The sequence below is a fragment of the Ranitomeya imitator genome, chromosome 1 (genome assembly GCF_032444005.1).
Source record: "Ranitomeya imitator isolate aRanImi1 chromosome 1, aRanImi1.pri, whole genome shotgun sequence".
NCBI classification, from domain to species: domain Eukaryota; kingdom Metazoa; phylum Chordata; class Amphibia; order Anura; family Dendrobatidae; genus Ranitomeya; species Ranitomeya imitator.
The window spans coordinates 792,269,388-792,291,301 of record NC_091282.1 but is presented as its reverse complement, the minus strand read 5'-3'; positions in this window follow the sequence as shown (position 1 = coordinate 792,291,301).

Here is a 21,914-nt window from a genome sequence, read left to right as displayed (position 1 = left end):
ACGCTCAGGGCCATCGACTGGGTCACTGCCACCGTGACCACCCCTTTAAGAACAGAACTGGCCATTGTCCTAGCAGGCGCTCCACATGAAGTATGGCAGCAAAGCATTAAAGTGGTCAAGAAAGTGGTTGGGTGACCCTGGGGGCCGTTATATGACTGCTACTCTGAGGAAGAGGGGATGTAAGAGCCTGATGGTGTGGACCACAAAAGAAAGGAATGAAAGTGATGGAACTGGGAGATGACCTGGAAAGTGCATAGTGGGGAAAGTTAGTATCCAGACTCCACCACCAAGTCTGTTTGTGGGTCTCAGGGATTAGGAAAAATGTAAGGAGCCATGAGAAATAGCAGGGTAACAGTGTCAGAATCCTGATTCCAGGTTTCAGTCAGGGCCACCTGATTAAGTGAATTGTTCAGAAAATATTTGTGTAGAAAAGGAAGCTTATTGCAAATTGTTCGTGGATTCCAGAGTGCACAATTACAAGGAGATGGAGTACAGCTAATACTAATATGGTTAGTAATGTTTCAATGTGAGGCGGGGGAGGGGTTGAAGTTGGTGTTGAGAGAGAAATCCCCTGAAATAAGTAGCAGTAAAAAGAGAAAGAGCATATAGTTTTTGAATTTGTGACGTGGTTTATTGTGTGATATCTTTGTACAACATAAACTGAGATTATTCATGAAGGTTAAAAGAGCACATGAGCTGTACATGGGAGAGGGAAGGAGAGAGGGGCTGATGCAGCTGAGTCGTGATGGAGGGGGGATGGGGCAGTGACTGTGGATGACAAAAGCTCACAGGAAGATGGACTTAGAAATAAAGCACATGCTTAATATGGAGTACAATGTGTGGGTTACCTACCTCCTACCCTGACTAACTACCATTGAATTAACTGCCTGTTCTGGATACTTGTCTATCACCAATCACACTCGTTCTTCTTTGATAACATATGTAAAATAAATCAAGACAGGGATCTACCAATAGCTCATGGACAATTTCAGCAAGGTAACCAGACATCACATCCTGATCCAGTTCCTTCTTCTGTGACTAGAAGGCTTTGACCATCTCCAGGATCCCTGACCTGGATCTGTTCAAGAACCCTGTACTGTCAGCAATAGATGAGTGAAGGTTTCAAGGTTCGGGTTCGCCAACTTCCCAATGATTGCCGAATGGCTCATCGAACATACCAAAACCTCATTGAATTTAACCCCTTTCTCACCTTGGACGTATCCATACATCCATGTGACCTGGGTCTTATTGATCTGGAACGTATGGATAAGTCCCGGCAATTTTGCGGGCACACAGGCTGGGCTAACGCGATTACCATCAGCAATCCCACACTGCTCACGGAACTTTAGCCCCCTAAATTCTACAATCAATCTTGATCGCAGCATTCCGGGAGCCGGCAGAGGGATGACAGCTCCTCTGCCTTTGATCGGAGCAGGGGGCCCATGAATTGCTGTATGGAAGAGCATTATATGGGGCCCATAATACTTTATGGAGGACTATGTGGTTGTCCATAATACTGTATGGAGGACTATGAGGTGCCCATAATACTGTATGAAGTAGCATTTAATACTTTATGGAGGACTATGTGGTGCCCATAATACTGTATGGAGGAGAATTATATGGGGCCAATAATACTGTATGAAGGAGCATTATATTGTGCCAATAATACTGTATGACGGACTATGTGGTTAGCCATAATACTGTATGGAGGACTATGAGGTGCCCATAATACTGTATGGAGGAGCATTATATGGGGACAATAATACTGTATGGAGGACTATGTGGTTGCCTATAATACTGTATAGCGGACTATGTGGTTGCCCACAATACTGTATGGAGGACTATGAGGTGCCCCTAATACTGTATGGAGCACTATGTGGTTGCCCATAATACTGTATGGAGGACTATGAGGTGCCCGTAATACTGTATCGAGCACTATGTGTTGACCATAATGCTGTTTTTTTATCTGTGCATCAGGAATCGTGGCATGTGTTAAAGGGGCCCACTCATACTCTTTTGCTGGAGGCCCATGAAAACCTGGAGCCTACCCTGGTGACAATGCACATCAAGATGTAAGCTGGCTGCTGCTGTGACAGGGCGCTCTGCTGTGTGACAGGCCATGTGTTGAAGTCACATAGCAGTTTTGTTAAATGACTCCTGCAGCCTTTGATAGGCCAGCAGCCTTTCAATGCAGCCTTTTCAATGCAGCCTTTCAATTCACTGCACGGCCTGTCACAGCTGCAGTCGGCAGCCATTGTAACGACCACGCCGAATATGAAGCCACAAGAGGATGCCAGGGAGCGCAAGAAGGTGAGAAGAATCCCCCCTCTATAGTTGGGCAAGGTAGTGGCTATAGGGACAGACATAGGGGCCCAGGGAGGGTACATTAAATAAAGGGGCCCAGGATGAGGGCATTATCACTAGAAGGGGCCCAGGATAGGGACCTTATTAAGGTGGACATTGAGGTCCAAGATGGAGACATTAAATAAAGGGGCCAAGGATCTGGAACCTTATTAAATAAAGGGGTGATATAATTACTGTATTGAGGTCAGGATAAGGAACATACATTATAGGTTTATGGTGGCAAGTGGGGACATAATTACTGTAGGGGCCAATCAGGGGACATTATTACTGCTGTAATTTACTTTTGAGCTTACTGTCTTCCATGGGGAGAACAAAAGGGGGTCCTGCTACTGTGCAGGGTGGCACTATGTCTTTTTTGTCTTCATCTGACATAGTATAGTAGTCGAGGAAAATAGTGGGGAATGTGCTCTGGAAGCGATCAGCTATAGATAACTGTGTTATTTTCTGCAGAGACGAGTCTTTGCTGGAAGAAGTAATGGTGGTCTGCACTGGATTAAGAAAAAAGGTTTCAGCTACAGATGTCTCCGGCGAGTCAGTATGTTGCTTGTACATTTACACTATATACTATATACTGGGTACAGAACTACTTTGTATAATGTCACTGGTGATCACTGTATTATGTGTACACTGACACTATATACAGACTCCTGTGTATAATGTCACTGGTGATACTGTATTACATGTACACTATACACTATATAGAGAGTTCCTGTGTATAATGTCATTGGTGATCACTGTATTACCTGTACACTATATACAGAACTCCAGTGTATAATGTAATTGGTGATCACTGTATTACCTGTACACTATACACCATATACAGAGCTCCTGTGTATAATGTCACTGGTGATCACTGTATTACCTGTACACTGACACTATATATAGAGCTCCTGTGTATAGTTATGGTGATCACTATATTACATGTACACTATATATAGAGCTCCTGTACACTGACACTATATACAGAACTCCTGTGTATAATGTCACCTGTGGTCACTGTATTTCCTGTACACTAACACTATATACAGAGGTACTGTGTATATTGTCAATGGTGGTAATAACAGTGTTGTTAGTATTGTGGTTTGTATTCATAATCAATATTGTAGTATTCGGGCACTATGTGTTGGTAATTTGTGGTCTGGTCATGGCGTGGCAGTATTTCTCCTTTTATGTGGTATCATTTGGTCCCTATGTGTTGTAATATTTATTTTTATTTATTTTTACTCATTTATATAGCGCTATTCATTTCACAGTGCTTTACAGACATTATTGCCACTGTCCCAATGGGGCTCACAATCTAGATTCCCTAGCAGTATGTCTTTGTAAATGTGGGAGAAAACCATAGTACCTGGAGGAAACCCACGCAAACACAGGGAGAACATACATTGCAGATGTTGTCCTTGGTGGGATTTGAACCCAGGACCCCAGCACTGCAAGGCTGCAGTGCTAAACTCTGAACTGTGCTGCCCCAATATGTCATATTATTCGGTCACTATGTGGTGGTAATATGTGATCTGGTCATGGTGTGGCGATATTTGTCCCTTGTATGTAGTATTATTCGATCACTATGTGGTCCGGTCATGGTGTGGTGGTATTTCTTTCCTGTATGTGGTAATATTGGTCTTGGTATAGTGGATTGTGTTGTGTATGGCGATCATTTGTTCTCTCTGATATTAATTAGGAGAATATTCTTTATTTCCATTGGAGTTTTAATGATTTGCATACAGTGGTGGAGATGCACTTACAGGGGGTTTCCTGTGGAAAAAAGTAATTACCTCTCCACAGGATAAGTGATAACGTATTGATATGTGGGGGTCTGACTGCTTGGACCCATTCAGCAAAATCTGGAACTTTTTATCCCCATTAGACTGGAGTGGCATGTCTGACTAGATCACTGATCCATTCATTCACTCTGTGGCTGCACTTGTTTTTTTTCTGGAAGCCCCAAAGAGAATGAATGGAGCAGCGGTCAGACATCCCACCTGCCGCTGCATTTTAAAATCGTGATAAAAGTGTCCTGTCAGGGATAAAATTTCCCCATTCTTCCGATCGGTGCAGTTTCTAATGGTCAGACCAAAGCGATCACCTATCCTGTGGAGCTCATGGTTGGGTGATAACTTGTTTTAACCAAGAACCCCATTAATGTAAACTACCGTAATTATACATCCCAGTTATTGGGGCGCACAGTAGATGTGCAGCAGCCACCTATGTTTTACAGCTGATGCTCCGCTATAATGACAGATATTTGCATATAGCTGTAGGGTAGGCCCCTAGAGTCCATTCCCCTGGTGGGCCCCAGACACCCCAGTCCGACCCTGGCTCTCACTACGCTGTTTCCAGCTGCAATTTGTGCAAGATGGTGCTGACAGGGATAAAATATCCCCTATGATGCTATAAGGCCAGCCAATCACAGTAATGCCACACCAAAGATGGTGCCGGCATTACTGTGATTGGCAAGCCATCCCAGCATGTTCATTGGCTGCAAATAAAGCGCCAAACATGGTGGACGGGTCACTCGAATATACTGAGGCAAATACCTAATTACTTGCTGAGTAACGAATAGCCCGGATACCATACTATTCGTGCGAGTAACGAACAGTGCCGAAAGTATTCACTCATCACTAATATGGGCGCATTGGGAGTATTTCTTCTTTACTTTAATACTTGTTTTTTTCACAATTTTTGGACAAAAAACATTTTTGCAATGGGTTATTTTTTTTAATTCCGATCCACTTGTCTTCTACAGCCTCTTTGCATCCCAGTACATAGCAAAGTGCAGAATGAGTTACCGTGAAATCATTGTTGGATCTGTAACTCTTATGTATTTTTTCCTAAATGTTCTTCCAAGATTATATGCCAGTTTTTCAAATGAAAGATGCTGTAAGAATTGCTCTTTGTCTTTGGCATTTTCTTGGCATTATGACTCTTGAGTAGGGTTTTTTTGTCTCCTAAGGCTCTTTCTTACAGTTTTTTTTTCCAGTAATTTTTTGCTGCCGTTTTTCTTGTTTTTAGTGTGTTTTAGACATTTTTCTTTTTGACTTGTTTTCATAATCTATTAAAAAATTAATAAAACATTCTCATTTTTTCAGGGTGAAAAAGTTTACAAACTGCTTAAAATACTCCTGGTCACATTCCGAGCATCTTTATAGCCTTTCTTTTGACTTTCATCACATAGTATGGAGCATCTCGCCTAAGCAATGGACCAGTCACTTATTTTATGGCATCTTTGAAAGACGGAAACATTTAAAAGATGGTCGAAAGACTGAATGTATGAACAGCAAGTAGATAGAAAAGAATAGGAAGAATCTTTTTAAAGGGAACCTGTCACCCCGTTTTTTGAGATTGAGCTATAAATACTGTTAAATAGGGCCTGCGCTGTGTGTTCCTATAGTGTATGTAGTGTACCCCAATTCCCCATGTATGCTGAGAAATAACTTACCAAAGTCGCCGTTTTCGCCTGTCAATCAGGCTGGTCAGGTCGGGAGGGCGTGGTGACATCGGTGGTTCTTCCTCAGCTTTACGTTGGTGGCGTAGTGGCGTAGTGGTGAACAAGCAGCGCGCGATCTGCGCTGTAATCCCTTGCATCGGTGGGGGCGGCCATCTTCCTGGGGCCGCGCGTGCGCAGATCGAGTGCTCTGCTGCACGGGGCTTCAGGAAAATGGCCGCGGGATGCCGCGCGTGCGCATTAGAGATCGCGGCGGCCATTTTCCCAAAGCCGAGATGCAAACTCGGCTTTGGGAAAATGGCCGCCGCGATCTCTAATGCGCACGCGCGGCATCCCGCGGCCATTTTCCTGAAGCCCCGTGCAGCAGAGCACTCGATCTGCGCACGCGCGGCCCCAGGAAGATGGCCGCCCCCACCGATGCAAGGGATTACAGCGCAGATCGCGCGCTGCTTGTTCACCACTACGCCACTACGCCACCAACGTAAAGCTGAGGAAGAACCAGCGATGTCACCACGCCCTCCCGACCTGACCAGCCTGATTGACAGGCGAAAACGGCGACTTTGGTAAGTTATTTCTCAGCATACATAGGGAATCGGGGTACACTACATACACTATAGGAACACACAGCGCAGGCCCTATTTAACAGTATTTATAGCTCAATCTCAAAAAACGGGGTGACAGGTTCCCTTTAACGTTTTGAGAGCTTTCCTTTTCCAGAAATTTTTATGAGTGCATAAACTAAAAAAACGACTCAGTGTGAACATACCCCCCAAAAAGTTAAAAATTCTCCCAAAGAAAATCTACCAACAGTATAACCAGCCTAGTATCTGATTTTCTGCTCTATTCCTTCTTCATCTTTGACTTGCTGATTGTGATCCTTCTAGTTCAGTGGGTTTTCTTATCACGCTTCTCTCTTCTACCTTTTCCTCGCTCATTTTAATGCTTCAGTATATGTTTCTTATCAACTGCATTTCTCTTTAGATTTTTTTTTAAAAAGTGTCTTGGAGGCGACAGGTGTGTGAAAAACACAAAGTCATCCACAGTCCTCAGGAACACACATGGTGACATGACAAATGACGACTGCAGAAAAAGAATTATTAAAGGCTGTGTTTTTAGTCGGTAACCAAAAAACTGTAACAACATTAATCTGGTCCAAAAACGATGTGCCCCGCAGCTGTATACTACAAACAGGAGGAGATTTTTATTCAAGTTTGTTTATAAATAAAAACTCATGTATAACTTTATAGTGATTGAAGCAAAGTAAAAGAAATAACTGAGAATGTGCCACCTACGTATTTCTAGGTACATGGTTAAAGTTTTGGCAATAAATAACTGAGAATAACAACAATTCTTGTTGAAATCACAGCGTCTAAATATAGGTGGGTGAAGCTGCAGCAGACACACATGTTAAATATATATAATCCTTTCTGCAGGTGAACAGTCTCAGCTGCTATTATCAGAGGTAATGTGCAGCTTGGAGCGCAGGCATGAATCCGGGGTTTGGATTCTGACCACGAGCCGCTCTGTGTTATTTGTGATTCAGCCAAACAGCTGGAAACATAAAATATGTGCTGCTGGAGAAGAAAATAAAATCAATATGATTACCTCTTTGCCACCGGGCAACATTCAAACAATATATCCCAGCCAAATATCCCCAGACCCACATTCACACAGTGCTGCATTGCGGGTAGGAGTTTTTAAGGTAAACAGGATATATATTATAATTTCTGCTGCTAAAGTGAAAAAGTATAAAAACTGAACCAAGCAACATATACCAATACCAATTCAGAATAGCCCTCCTTATTGATAGACAAAATAGCCCCTCTTCTTGGCGCTGAGCTCCTCTTATTGCTCTATAGCCCATGTCCTTGTCGCTGAACCCTTCTTACTCCTCTCTAGTCCCTGGCCTTAATGCTGAACCCATCTTACTCCTCTATAGCCCAAGGTCTTTTTCCTGAAACCCTCCTACTTATCTACAGTCACTGTACTTGGTGATGAGCCCCTCATACTCCCCTATAGTTCCTGTCCTAGGTGCTGAACCTCTCTTACTCTTCTATAATCCGTGTTCTTGGTGCTGAACCCCTCCTATTCCTATAGCTTCTGTTTTTGGTGCTGAACCTCTCTTATTCCTCTATAGTCCCTGTCCTTAGTGCTGAACCTCTCTTACTCGTTTATGGTCTTTGTCCTTGGTGCTGAACCGCTCTTACACCTCTATAGTTCCTGTCCTTGGTGCTAAACTCTTGCTATTTTTTTACAGTCCCTGTCTTGGTGCTGAACCTCTCTTACTCCTCTACAGTCCCTGTCTTTGGTGCTGAACCTGTTTTATTCCTCTATAGCCTTGGTCCTTGGTGCTGAACCCTTCTTACTCCTGTATAGCCCCTGCCCTTTGTGCTGAACCTGTCTTACTCCTCTGTAGCCCTTACGCATGGTGCTGAACCCATTTTTACTGCTCTGTAGCCCCTGCGCTTGGCACTGAACCCGCTTTACTCCTCTGTAGCCCCTGCGCTTGTTGCTGAACTCATTTTACTCTTCTGTAGTCCCTGTCCTTGGTGCTGAACCCACTTTACTCCTCTGTAGCCCCTGCACTTGGTGCTGAACCCACTTTACTCCTCTGTAGCCCCTGCACTTGGTGCTGAACCCACTTTACTCCTCTGTAGCCCCTGCGCTTGGTGCTGAACTCATTTTACTCTTCTGTAGTCCCTGTCCTTGGTGCTGAACCCACTTTACTCCTCAGTTGCCCCTGCACTTGGTGCTGAACCCACTTTACTCCTCTGTAGCCCATGCCATTGGGGATGAACCCCGCTTAATCCTTTTTAGCCCCTCCTCTTGATGCTGAACACCTCTTAATCCTTTCTAGCCTGTCTTCTTGATGCTGAACCCCTCTGACTCCTCTAATGCACCTGTCCTGGGGTGGTGAACCATTTTTACTCTTCTATAGCCTCTGTCATTGGTCCTGAACCCCTCTTATTCTTCTGTAGTTGCTGCCCTTAGTGCGAAACTCCTCTTAGTCTCCTTTCACCTCTCTCCTTGATGCTATACCCCTCTTACTCCTCTAAAGCCCAAATACTTGGTACTGAACCACTTTCACACTTCTATAACCTCTGTCCTTGGTGCTGAAACAATTTTACTCTTCTATAGCCCCTATCCTTGGTGATGAACTTACCATACTCATATATGCAAATTGCCTCTTCAGAGAAAAAGAGGACTTGAACTCTATAGCGCCACCTGTTGAAAGTAGAAATCCTACAAGTCACAATCAACCCTTTAACGAGTCTTGCAATATGACTTAGGATAAGAGCCAAATCAGTATCTCAATTTGCAGCCACGGCGTTTCGGGCTGTTGAGAAACCTTACCCCATTAGACCTCATACTCATATAGACCTTTGTATTTTATGCTAGATAAGCTTCACTCCCTGTAGGCACCTGTCATTGGTGCTTAAATCCTTTCACTGTATAACTCATGTCCTTGGGGCTGTACCTATCAAACAGATATAGACCCCTAGTCTCTGTGCTAGATGTGCCCAACTTCTTTTGGCCACGTGTCCTTAGAGCTGAACCCAACAACCTATCTTACTCCTATATCTTTTCCATGCATAGGGCTGAACCTACCTGGTGCAAGATCAGCCTTTACCCCTTGTATTTGAAAATGAGCCTCACATATCTCTCCCATCCTTGATGATGAACCTACAGTGCCCATATAGGACACACCCAGTATGATCATTCAAATGATAGGGGGTGAATCCCCCATGGGTAAGATAAATTTAGCAACAAATATGGGTGGGATGTAGAAATCAGTTAAGTTCAGCACCAAATACAGGGGTCTATTTGGTGCTGATCTGATTCATACATCCCTCCTATTCTTGATGCTGATCCTACCTTTCCTATACACACCCTTATTCTTGATGTTAATATATTACACACCCTTTATATAACTTAACTAAATTTGTGCCACTCAAATTTACTTTTTAATATTTCTGGTAAGATACTTTTTTGCATGTTATGGGAAATTGCTCTACATTTTTCCATCCACTGAGAAAGGAGCCTGATGCAGATTTTGGTTGCAGTTATTGTGGCAGGGGATATACTAATTGTTTGCATCTTCATTTCACCAGCTTTGCTAAATTTTCCCAGAAAATTTGTTTCCTGGAAAATAGTGTTGCAACACAAATCAGAAGAACGTAAATTCAAGAAGGTGGAGGGCACCGCTATATATACAAATATTGGGGCTCACCGTGGACTTGGAAAAACCACAATCTAACCAGGAGAGAAAAGATCATGTCCACACATATGGGAGCACCTCAAACATATAGAAAATGCAAACTTTTATTGGTAAGCTAAACAAAAAATCTTGCAACATATACAAAGACAGTTCACACAGGAAAAAAGGATTTAAAACATTTAAAAGGGCAACATACAGCACAAAGCTTATACAGAAGTCATGTCTTAATATGGGGAAAATGACAACCCACATCCCTATCCCCTCCAAAATAATAATACAAAACAGTATCCTAAAGTATAACCATATACAAAATGAAATATTCACATACATACTTCTCAGATCAAAGCAACAAATGCAATGTATATATATATATATATATATATATATATAAATATATATATATATATACCTACTAATATCACAGTACCATATAGCCCTAAACAATAAATGCTAACAGGCAAAGAAGTGTCAATGCCTAAACGGCTACCAACAATAAAGCCATACAGATCAAAGAACCACTAAATATAATGAGGTCCTACATAACTAAGTCAAGCATATACATACGCCTAATAGGATCCAAACGCTAGAATCAGGCTAAGGCAACATGCGCACTGATGGAAGAGAGAGGAGGGGAAAGGAAAGGGGATGTGGGGTAAAAGCCCATGCGTATCGCCGCAGCAGTGGCGGCTTCCTCAGGGAAAGATAGCATGCTGTGTGAAGTGCCAGTCAAATATCTATATGAAATCATGATCAGATAAATGGTATTCACCTGTTAGGAGACGGCGGCTGGAAAGCACATGGGGCAGACTGGTCGCGGCCATATTGTTAATCCCCATGGTCGGCGTCCTATCAATAAAGTTGTATGATAACAAAATCCACGCATGCGCACTGGAAAGAACTATCCTGCGCAGGCGCACCAAGGATGGATTCAGGGAACCGGCAGATATCGTATACAAATGCGCCTGCGCACCAGCTAAGTTTATAATATACTAGTTAGAAAATATACACCTATTAGGAACCGGTAGAAAAAGAACCACACAGATTAGGATCATCACGATCGCCAAGTTAGTATCTGAAGTTAGCGTGATTTTAGTATCACTGTGGATTCGCAAGATCTACGCATGCGCACTAGAGAAGATGGAACAGTGCAAGCGCGTCAGCATCGGTTCTTAGCCAGGCTAACGCCGCAAGTAGCTGCATTGCGCAAAGGCTCATGGCGCACTTGAAGGACAAATGTTATCCAAAAGAAACCTCTTACATGTACTAGACCACTAGGGACAAAGGAAAAATAAACAAAAGTAAATATAAAAATAAAGAAATAAAGTTAACCCAGGGGAAGCACACAAGTTTGTTTGGTACCAAGTTGTCAACCAAGTTGATGCATAAGTGAAAAAAAAAACAAATTTTGAGAAAACAGTTTTTTTACATCTCCCAAGTATGCCCGCATGGAGGAAGAGGAAATAACATAGCACACAAAGGGGCAATAAATTGAAGCCTGTTGTTAATGCAGTGCTATTTAAGGCGCATGAGTGGCTATTCAGTGCATATGCCTTTGCACACGCAACCATGGATATGTACATGTGCACACAGACACAGTAAAAAAGATTGCAATTGCCCCAAGTCTGGCTAGAAGGATGTATTCAGGACGATGTTCGGAGGACTAAAAGATCAAACAACTGACAAAGAAGATGTACATCAAAGAGTATGTACACAGGAAAAAGTCCAGACTTTTAAGTGTACATTCAAGATAATTTAAATTGGTTTTAAATCCATCCAATATAAGATGGCTAAGCTAGAGAGTTCTTGAAAGACCATGTCCCCATTTTAAAAGATTCATGAGGCAAATAGCTTGGAAAACCGCACCATAAATTTAAGTATCCCTGTCCAAACAGGCCATTTAGAGTATGCCCTATAGTATGGTTATGGTTTTTGACCAAGTTGTGAGCAATATTCGTGGGGGAGACCTAACAAAGGAACTCCTCCGACGAGAGTCACGCTGGATTTACAATCTCAAAAGTATGTCGCTAGATGGACATAATGAGGAGCTCATCTTCTCTGGCTTTTATGCCTGATTTACTGCCTTTGCTAATTTTTGGAGAGGATGTGGCCAGGTTTTTCTGATCTCTAGGCTTCATAGCATGTTTTATGTTTTCTATACAGTGCATTGTACTTTGTCATCTCAAGAATTAATAGCATTTATACATAAAGGCATATTTATGACATAATTGACTTGAGCCCAGAATAGGGGTTCTCACCAAACATGCTTCGTAACCTGTGTAGGTTTGCCAGATACTATGTTTTATCAATTTACCATATGGCGCACCTTCAGCCATTTTCCTGCTACGGCTCCTATGTTTACTCTGGGTGTTGATTAGCACTACATAGGTAGGTTTGTATATCACAGTACCATGTAGTATAGATTTGAACTCCCCTATTTCTTGTCTATATATACTGTAGGGCATACTCTAAATGTTCTGTTCGGACAGGGATACTTAAATTTATGGTGCGGTTTTCCAAGTTATTTGCCTCATCTATCTTTTAAAATGGGGACATGGTATTTCAAGAACTCTCTAGCTTAGCCATCTTATATTGGATGGATTTAAAACCAATTTAAATTATCTTGAATGTAAGATAGCTCTGCATTAACAACAGGCTTCGATTTATTGCCCCTTTGTGTGCTATGTTATTTCCTCTTCCTCCATGCGGGCATACTTGGGAGATGTCAAAAAACTGTGTTCTCAAAATTTGTTTTTTTTTTCACTTATGCATCACCGTCTGCTTACTTGGTACCAAAGAAACTTGTGTGCTTCCCCTGGGTTAACTTTATTTCTTTTTATATTTATTTTTGTTTATTTTTCCTTTGCCCCTAGTGGTTTAGTACACGTAAGAGGTTTCTTTTGGATAACATTTGTCCTTCAAGTGCGCCATGAGCCTGTGCGCAAGCACAGCTACTTGCGGCGTTAGCCTGGCTAAGAACCGATGCTGACGCGCCTGCGCTGTTCCATCTTCCCAAGTGCGCAGGCGTGGATCTTGCGAATCCGCAGTGATATTAAAAGCACGCTAACTTCGGATACTAACTTGGCGATTGTGATGATTCTAATCTGTGTGGTTCTTTTTCTACCTGTTCCTAATAGGTGTATATTTTCTAACTTGTATATTATAAACTTAGCTGGTGCAAAGGTGCATTTGTATACGATATCTGCCAGTTCCCTGAATCCATCCTTGGTGCGCCTGCGCAGGATTGTTCTTTCCAGTGCGCGTGCGTGTATTTTGTTATCATACAACTTTATTGATAGCATGCCGACCATGGGGAATAACAATATGGCATTTATATACGATATCTGCCGGTTCCCTGAATCCATCCTTGGTGCGCCTACGCAGGATAGTTCTTTCCAGTGCGCATGCGTGGATTTTGTTATCATACAACTTTATTGATAGGATGCCGACCATGGGGATTAACAATACGGCTGCGACCAGTCTGCTCCATGTGCTTTCCGGCCGCCGTCTCCTAACAGGTGAATACCATTTATCTTATCATGATTTCATATAAATATTTGATGGGCACTTCACACAGCATGCTATCTTTCCCTGAGGAAGCCGCCACTGCTGCGGCGATACGCATGGGCTTTTACCCCACAGCCCCTTTCCTTTCCCCTCCTCTCTCTTCCATCAGTGCGCATGTTGCCTTAGCCTGATTCTAGCATTTGGATCCTATTAGGCGTATGTATATGCTTGACTTAGTTATGTAGGACCTCATTATATTTAGTGGTTCTTTGATCCGTATGGCTTTATTGTTGGTAGCCGTTTAGGCATTGACTCTTCTTTGCCTGTTAGCATTTATTGTTTAGGGCTATATGGTACTGTGATATTAGTAGGTATATATATATATATATATATATATATATATATATATATATATACATTGCATTTGTTGCTTTGATCTGAGAAGTTTGTATGTGAATATTTCATTTTGTATACTGAATATATTGTATATGGTTATACTTTAGGCCACCGTTTTATATTATTATTTTTGGGGGGAGTAGGGATGTGGGTTGTCATTTTCCCCATATTAGGATATGACTTCTGTATAAGCTTTGTGCTGTATGTTGCACTTTTAAATGTTTTTAATCCTTTTTTCTGTGTGAATTGTCTTTGGATGTGTTGCACGATTTTTTGTTAAGCTTACCAATAAAATTTTGCATTTTCTATATGTTTGAGGTGCTCCCATATGTGTGGACATGATCTTTTCTCTCCTGGTTAAACAAATCAGAAGAACGCTAAAGCATAAAAAAGCCCCGAAAAGACAATTATTAAACTGTTTTCTTTTCCTCACACCCTCGTCTTCTTTGTGGCTGTGCTGTCACACACTATCTGTACAGTTTCTTCAGTGATTAACACTTTCTCATCCTCTTTTGGTAAACTGTACGTTCTGACTTCTCCAGATTTATCTCAAGGTGGCTAGTGCATTCCCTGCCTTATCTTTTATACTGTCACAGTCCCTTCTGATTGGCTTTGTTGTATCATGTGATGTGATAGTGTGTCAAAGGTCATGTGATTTTTATTTGCTATGAGTAAAATGATGACTTGTACAAATGTCAAAATATTCTAACATCTCCTAAAAATATTGATAAAAATTGGATTGGCATCAAATTAACTTGCTCATTTCTAATAGTGTCCCTTTTCTTGTATATTTCCACTGGCCACACATATGTCCTTTCCACACAGACCCACTAGCTTTGCATTTAGTTTTAGAAGACACATTGATTGTCCCCGTGTGAACCTACCCTTAGGCTACGTTCACATTTGCGTTGTTGTGTGTTGCGTCGGCGACGCAACGCACAACGCATGCAAAACGCATGCAAAAACGCATTGTTTTGTGACGCATGCGTCCATTTTTGGCATGATTTTGGACGCAAAAAAAATGCAACTTGCAGCGTCCTCTGCGCCCTGATGCTTGCGCCAAAAATGACGCATGCCTCACAAAACGCAAGACAAGGCGTGTCCATGCGCCCCCATGTTAAATATAGGGGCGCATGATGCATGCGTCGCCGCGGCTGCGCCCGACGCAACGCTAATGTGAACGTAGCCTTAGCTGTACACTTCCTAGAAAACAACCAGCTTTGCCAAAGACGGCAGTCAGCCGCACCGTACCATGCAAGTGTTTGTTTTCTATGATTATGTCACTGCGGAAAATAAATAAATAAATGCCCCCAGTACTATGGCTCATTTTGTCTGCTTGAAGAGACTTAAATTTGACAAGAATGCTTAGTACAATAAATATTCACAGAGGTTTAACCATACCTTCCAGCATAAACAATGAGCCGGAGTCGGGAACATACGATGCAGCATTGATCAATTAAACATTAACTGTCAATGGGATAGAGACACAACTTTATAATTCTGCCTCCAGGCCCCAAAGAAGTTAGAAAAGGAAATCCCTAAACAGCCACTGCTTATCTGCTATATTCCTTATTTATATGTGATAAGTGCCCCCACTGATAATCATATCAGACTGAAAAAATACTGTTCATGTTCAATCCTACCTACTCACTTATCTTATTGTTCATGGAGGGAGAATTACAGTGGTATTATGCAGAATATATAGTTATATTCATGTACACAGGAGCAGTATTATCGTAGTTATATTGTTGTACAAAGAGTCAGTATTGTAGTTATATTCTTGTACATAGGGTGCAGTATTATAGTTGTTATATTCTTGTACATAGGGGCAGTATTATAGTAGTTATATTCTTGTACACAGGGTGCAGTAATATAGTAGTTATATTCTTGTACATAGAGGTAGTATTGTAGTTATATTCTTGTACATAGGAGCAGTATTATAGTAGTTATATTCTTGTATATAGGAGCAGTATTATAGTAGTTATATTCTTATACATAGGAGCATTATCGTAGTTATATTCTTGTACATAGGGGCAGTATTATAGTAGTTATATTCTTGTATATAGGAGCAGTATTATAGTAGTTATATTCTTGTACATAGGGTGCAGTATTATAGTAGTGATATTCTTGTACACAGGGTACAGTGTTATAGTAGTTTTATTCTTGTACATAGGGGGCAGTATTATAGTAGTTATATTCTTGTACATAGGGCAGTATTATAGTAGTTATATTCTTGTACATAGGAGCAGTATTATAGTAGTTATATTCTTGTACATAGGAGCATACTCGTAGTTATATTCTTGTACATATGGGGCAGTATTATAGTAGTTATATTCTTGTACATAGGGGCAGCATTATAGTAGTTACATTCTTGCACATAGGGGGCAATATTATAATAGTTATATTCTTGTACATGGGGGCAGTATTATAGTAGTTATATTCTTGTACATAGGGGCAGTATTATAGTTGGTATATTCTTGCACATAGGAGCAGTATTATTGTAGTTATATTCTTGTACATAGGAGCAGTGTTATAGTAGTTATATTCTTGTACATAGGAGCAGTATTATAGTAGTTATATTCTTGTACATAGGAGCAGTATTATAGTAGTTATATTCTTGTACATAGGAGCGGTATTATAGTAGTTATATTCTTGTACATAGGGGCAGTATTATAGTAGTTATATTCTTGTACATAGGGGCAGTATTATAGTTGCTATATTTTTGTACATAGGAGCAGTATTATAGTAGTTATATTCTTGTATATAGGGGCAGTATTATAGTTGTTATATTCTTGTACATAGGAGCAGTATTATAGTAGTTATATTCTTGTACATAGGAGCATTATTATAGTAGTTATATTCTTGTAGATAGGGGCAATATTATAGTACTTATAATCTTGTACATAGAGGCAGTATTACAGTAGTTATATTCTTGTACATAGGGGCAGTATTATAGTAGTTATATTCTTGTACATAGGGGCAGTATTATAGTAGATATATTCCTGGACATAGGAGCAGTATTATAGTAGTTATATTCTTGTAGATAGGGGCAGTATTATAGTACTTATATTCTTGTACATAGAGGCAGTATTATAGTAGTTATATTCTTGTATATAGGCGCAGTATTATAGTGGATATATTCTTGTACATAGGAGCAGTATTATAGTAGTTATATTCTTGTATATAGGGGCAGTATTATAGTGGTTATATTCTTGTACATGGGAGCAGTATTATAGCAGTTATATTCTTGTACGTAGGATCAGTATTATAGTAGTTATATTCTTGTACATAGGAGCAGCATTATAGTAGTTATATTCTTGTATATACAGGCAGTATTATAGTAGTTATATTCTTGTACATAGAGGCAGTATTACAGTAGTTATATTCTTGTACATAGGGGCAGTACTACAGTAGTTTTGTACATAGGGGGAAGTATTGTAGTAGTTTTACTTTGGTAGTAATGCAGAGCTGATATTTTTGTAAAATTGTAACAGTGAGCAGATTGCACTCACTTAAATTGACTACTCTGAAGAATTCAATTTTGCTTAAACAGGATATGCAGCATGAATAATTACAAAAAACTGCAATACTTGCATTTTATTTGCTATAAGAACATCTACTAAATAACAAACTCTCACTAAATGTTACGTGATACATAATGAGTTTCCTCCTTAGAATATTGACTCATTTCTTTACTCAGGGATTCCATTCTATAATTGTCCCGTCTGTGTACACATTGTAGGCTTTTCTCACATGATTAATTTGTGCTTTTGTTCTATATTTACTTAATTAACCAATTCCTTCAGGCCTGTTTGGGCTGGGACTTTATATCTTCATTCTGGATTCAGTGTCATTGGTTTCATGGTGACATCCGAACTCTAAGATTAATGTTCAGTGGATCCAGTCTTGATTTAAGCACAGAGCTGTCACATGTAAACTGGTAGCATTTTGTGACTAGAACTTCTCTAGGGACCACAATGTTCCCTTTATGTCAAAAACAAGCACAATTACGGCTGAATGAGTGCCACAATCTGGAGACCCCTGAACAGCTCCTCATATCTTAAGTTCATAACATGAGGATAGGGTAGTAGTGAATTAATTTCAATCACATCTGAGTTTTAAATGCTAAAATGTCCCAAAATGTAGATGTTTTATAGAATGGACAATGAAGAGTTTTTGGCCAAATAAATGGATGCTGCAGTGTAAATAACAGTGGGAGACTGGTGCTAAATACCTTCACTAGACATTCATCCTATGACATTACATCAGGATAGAAACATGTAGCTACTTCACTAATCTGGCCCCAATTACAGGGATGTTACAATTACAATCTATTATCTATGTATCTATCTATCTCTCTATCTATAATCTACAATTGCTTCTCATAAAACTAGAATCTCAAAAAGTTAATTTATTTCAGTTCTTCAATACATTACAAATATAGTGATCTATTTCAAGGGTTTATTTCTGTAAATCTTGATGATTATGGCTTACAGCCAGTGAAAAACCAAAAGTCATTATCTCAGTAAATTAGAATATTTTATAGCACCAACTTGAAAAATGATTTAAAATCCAAAATGTTGGCCTACTGAAATGTATGTTCAGTAAATATACTCAATACTTGGTCGGGGCTCCTTTTGAATTAATTACTGCATCAATGCGTCGTGGCACGGAGGTGCTCAGCCTGTGGCACTGCTGTGGTGTTATGGAAGCCCAGGTTTCTTTGATAGCAGCCTTCAGCTCATCTGCATTGTTGGGTCTGGTGTCTCTTATCTTCCTCTTGACAGTACTCCATAGATTTTCCATTGGGTTAAAGTCAGGCAAGTTTGCTGGCTTATCAAGGACAATGATACTATTGTTTGTAAACCAGGTATTGGTACTTTTCGCAGTGTGGACAGGTGCCAAGTCCTGCTGGAGAATGAAATTTCTGTCTCCAAAGAGCTTGTTGGCAGAGGGAAGCATGAAGTGCGCTAAAATTTACTGGTAGATGGCTGCACTGACTTTGGTCTTTATAAAACACAGTGGACCTACACCAGCAGATGACATGGCTCCCCAAACCATCACTGATTGTGGAAACTTCACAATAGACCTCGAGCAGCTTGGATTGTAGGATCTCCACTCTTCCTCCAGACTCTGGGACCTCGATTTCCAAATGAAATGCAAAATGTACTTTCATCTGAAAACAACACCTTGGACCACTGAGCAACAGTTCAGTTCTTTTTCTCCTTGGCCCAGGTAAGATGCTTCTGGTTTTGTCTATTGGTCATGAGTGGCTTCACACATGGAATGCGACACTTGTAGCCCATGTCCTGGATACATCTGTGTGTTGTTATCAAGACACAGCTGTCAGGTGACCCAGGACCAGGGGCTCCTACCCTGTCCCTAACAGTAGGGGGCACCTTAGCTCGCCCTACTCCCTGAGATACTTCTGAAGGTGAAGATGCCGGGGCCTCCACCCTTGCCTTATCTCCAGAGTTAGCCCTCCATCTGTTCTCTTCCCCCACCTAGAGAAGAGGGTCGCTACTGTGCACCATAGTATACCAACCTGACAAACAAGGCAACATAAACAAGGGTTAACAAAAATTCCAGGTGTACAAAATATTCACTTAAAGGTAACAGAGGAATGCATGGGGGCGTGGAGGTAGGGGAATAAACCAAAATAGAGAAGGATAAGGAATTACCACACATACAAACAAGCAACAGTCACTGATAACTCCTCCAACTCTCCTCATATGAACTTCTCTCCCTCCGTTAGCTATGCAGCAAATGCTTGCTCTGACAAGGATTTGTAACAGAGCCCTGATTATAAATGGGAAAGGAGTGGCTAACTGAGCTCAGCTGTGAGCACAGGGATTTCCAACATGGCCGATGAATCCCTGTTCTGCCAGAAGAAATAAACACATTTAAAATTAAGGAGAAGTGCTTCTTCTCAGCACCAGAATTGGATCAATCTGACGCTGCGGTCTTCTGGCTCCACACTGTCATGGTAACCCCTTGACTGGTGGCTCTTGAAGCAATGACTCCAGCAGCAGTCAACGCCTTGTGAATCTCTCCCAAATATTTGAATGGCCTTTGCATAACAATCCTTTTAAGGCTGGGGTTATCCTGGTTGCTTGTGAACCATTTTCTACCACACTTTTTCCTTCCACTCTACTGTGCGGTTTCGTCCAAACAGTAGTAGTTTTATAGCTTTCATAATACTTCAAAAACAGCATCTCCTGGACACACATGTATCACAAGAAATAAACAGTTAATTCAGCACGCACATATTTCGGTGCAGGCTGACCTGAACAGATTATAGTCCTTTCACCTAGAGAAAAAGAGAAACTCAATCCCACCAGTCTTGGTATCCCCATCAGTGTCAGCTCCAGCAGAAGTGCTCAACTCCATTTACAGCTCACACTGAACAGGCTGCAGATTCCACACATTATTCTGCAGCTCCAAAACACAGACTGCTCTGCTTTTCTAACTGACCCATGCAGTCTCCATTAAGCTTTAACATCTCTCTTTGAGCAAGAGCTCACATTTTGGCTGGTCAATCACCAGCGCACACTTAACTGTGCTCAATATCCATCGGACTAACACACACCTATTGAACACAGGCTTCTTAGTAAAAGAAATTCAGGTGCATCTAATCAAGACCTAGCGCTAGAATTAAACTCTGTCCCACCTGGCTTTGCTACAAAATCGATCTACCTACAGTTATGCTCAAAAGTTTTCATACCCTGGCAGAATTTTTGCTTTCTTGGCCATTTTTCAGAGAATATGAATAATAACACCAAAACTTCTTCTCCACTCATGGTTAGTAGTTGGGTGAAGCCATTTATTGTCAAACTACTGTGTTTTCTCTTTTTAAATCATAATGACAACCCAAAACATCCAAATGACCCTGATGAATAGTTCACATACCCTGGTGATTTTGGCCTGATAACATGCACAGAAGTGCAAAATTCTATGAAAAAAGGCCAAGAAAGCAAAAATTCTGCTGGGGTATGTAAACTTTTCAGCACAACTGAATCTGTCTATTTATCTATATTTGCATCTTTCTACATTCAGTCTACAAGGTATATCTATAGGATACACTATAGGATACGCTTTCTCTAATGAGATCTGGTATCGTCTGTGCGTGAAACATAAAACACTGCAGTAATGCAAGACGGTGGTTGTGCTACTTGACAGGATCAATTAATTGCAGTACAGCAGAAAGCTGCAGGAGGACGGGTGTAAAACAAGCTGCATTGATTTCCAGAGCTGGATTACTTTTATAAAGGCTTTCAAAGCAACACAGGTTCAGCCAGGAAATAAGAGCAAATAACAGGAAAATACCTGCATTACTAAAGCTATGCAAAAGGTAGAGAAAGTAGCAATAATAAAAATGAAAATAAATGTTAAAGATGTGTAGTAATGACAGAAAAATGAAGTTAATTAAAAAAAATGAAACGCGTAAATGTTGCTAGTTGTTTCTCTTTATTTTCTTCTAATTTTACATTTTTTTAATTTAACCCCTTCATGACCGGGGGATTTTTCGTTTTTCCGTGTTCGTTTTTCGCTCCCCTCCTTCCCAGAGCCATAACTTTTTTATTTTTCCATCAATTTGGCCATGTGAGGGCTTACTTTTTGCGGGACGAGTTGTACTTTTGAACGACATCATTGGTTTTAGCATGTCGTGTACTAGAAAACGGGAAAAAAATTCCAAGTGCGGTGAAATTGCAAAAAAAGTGCAATCCCACATTGGTTTTTTGTTTGGCTTTTTTGCTAGGTTCACTAAATGCTAAAACTGACCTGCCATTTTGATTCTCCAGGTCATTACGAGTTCATAGACACCAAACATGACTAGGTTATTTTTTATCTAAGTGGTGAAAAAAAATTCCAAACTTTGCTAAAAAAAAAAAAAAAAAAAAAAAAATTGCGCCATTTTCCGATACTCGTAGCGTCTCCATTTTTCATCATCTGGGGTCGGTTGAGGGCTTATTTTTTGCGTGCCGA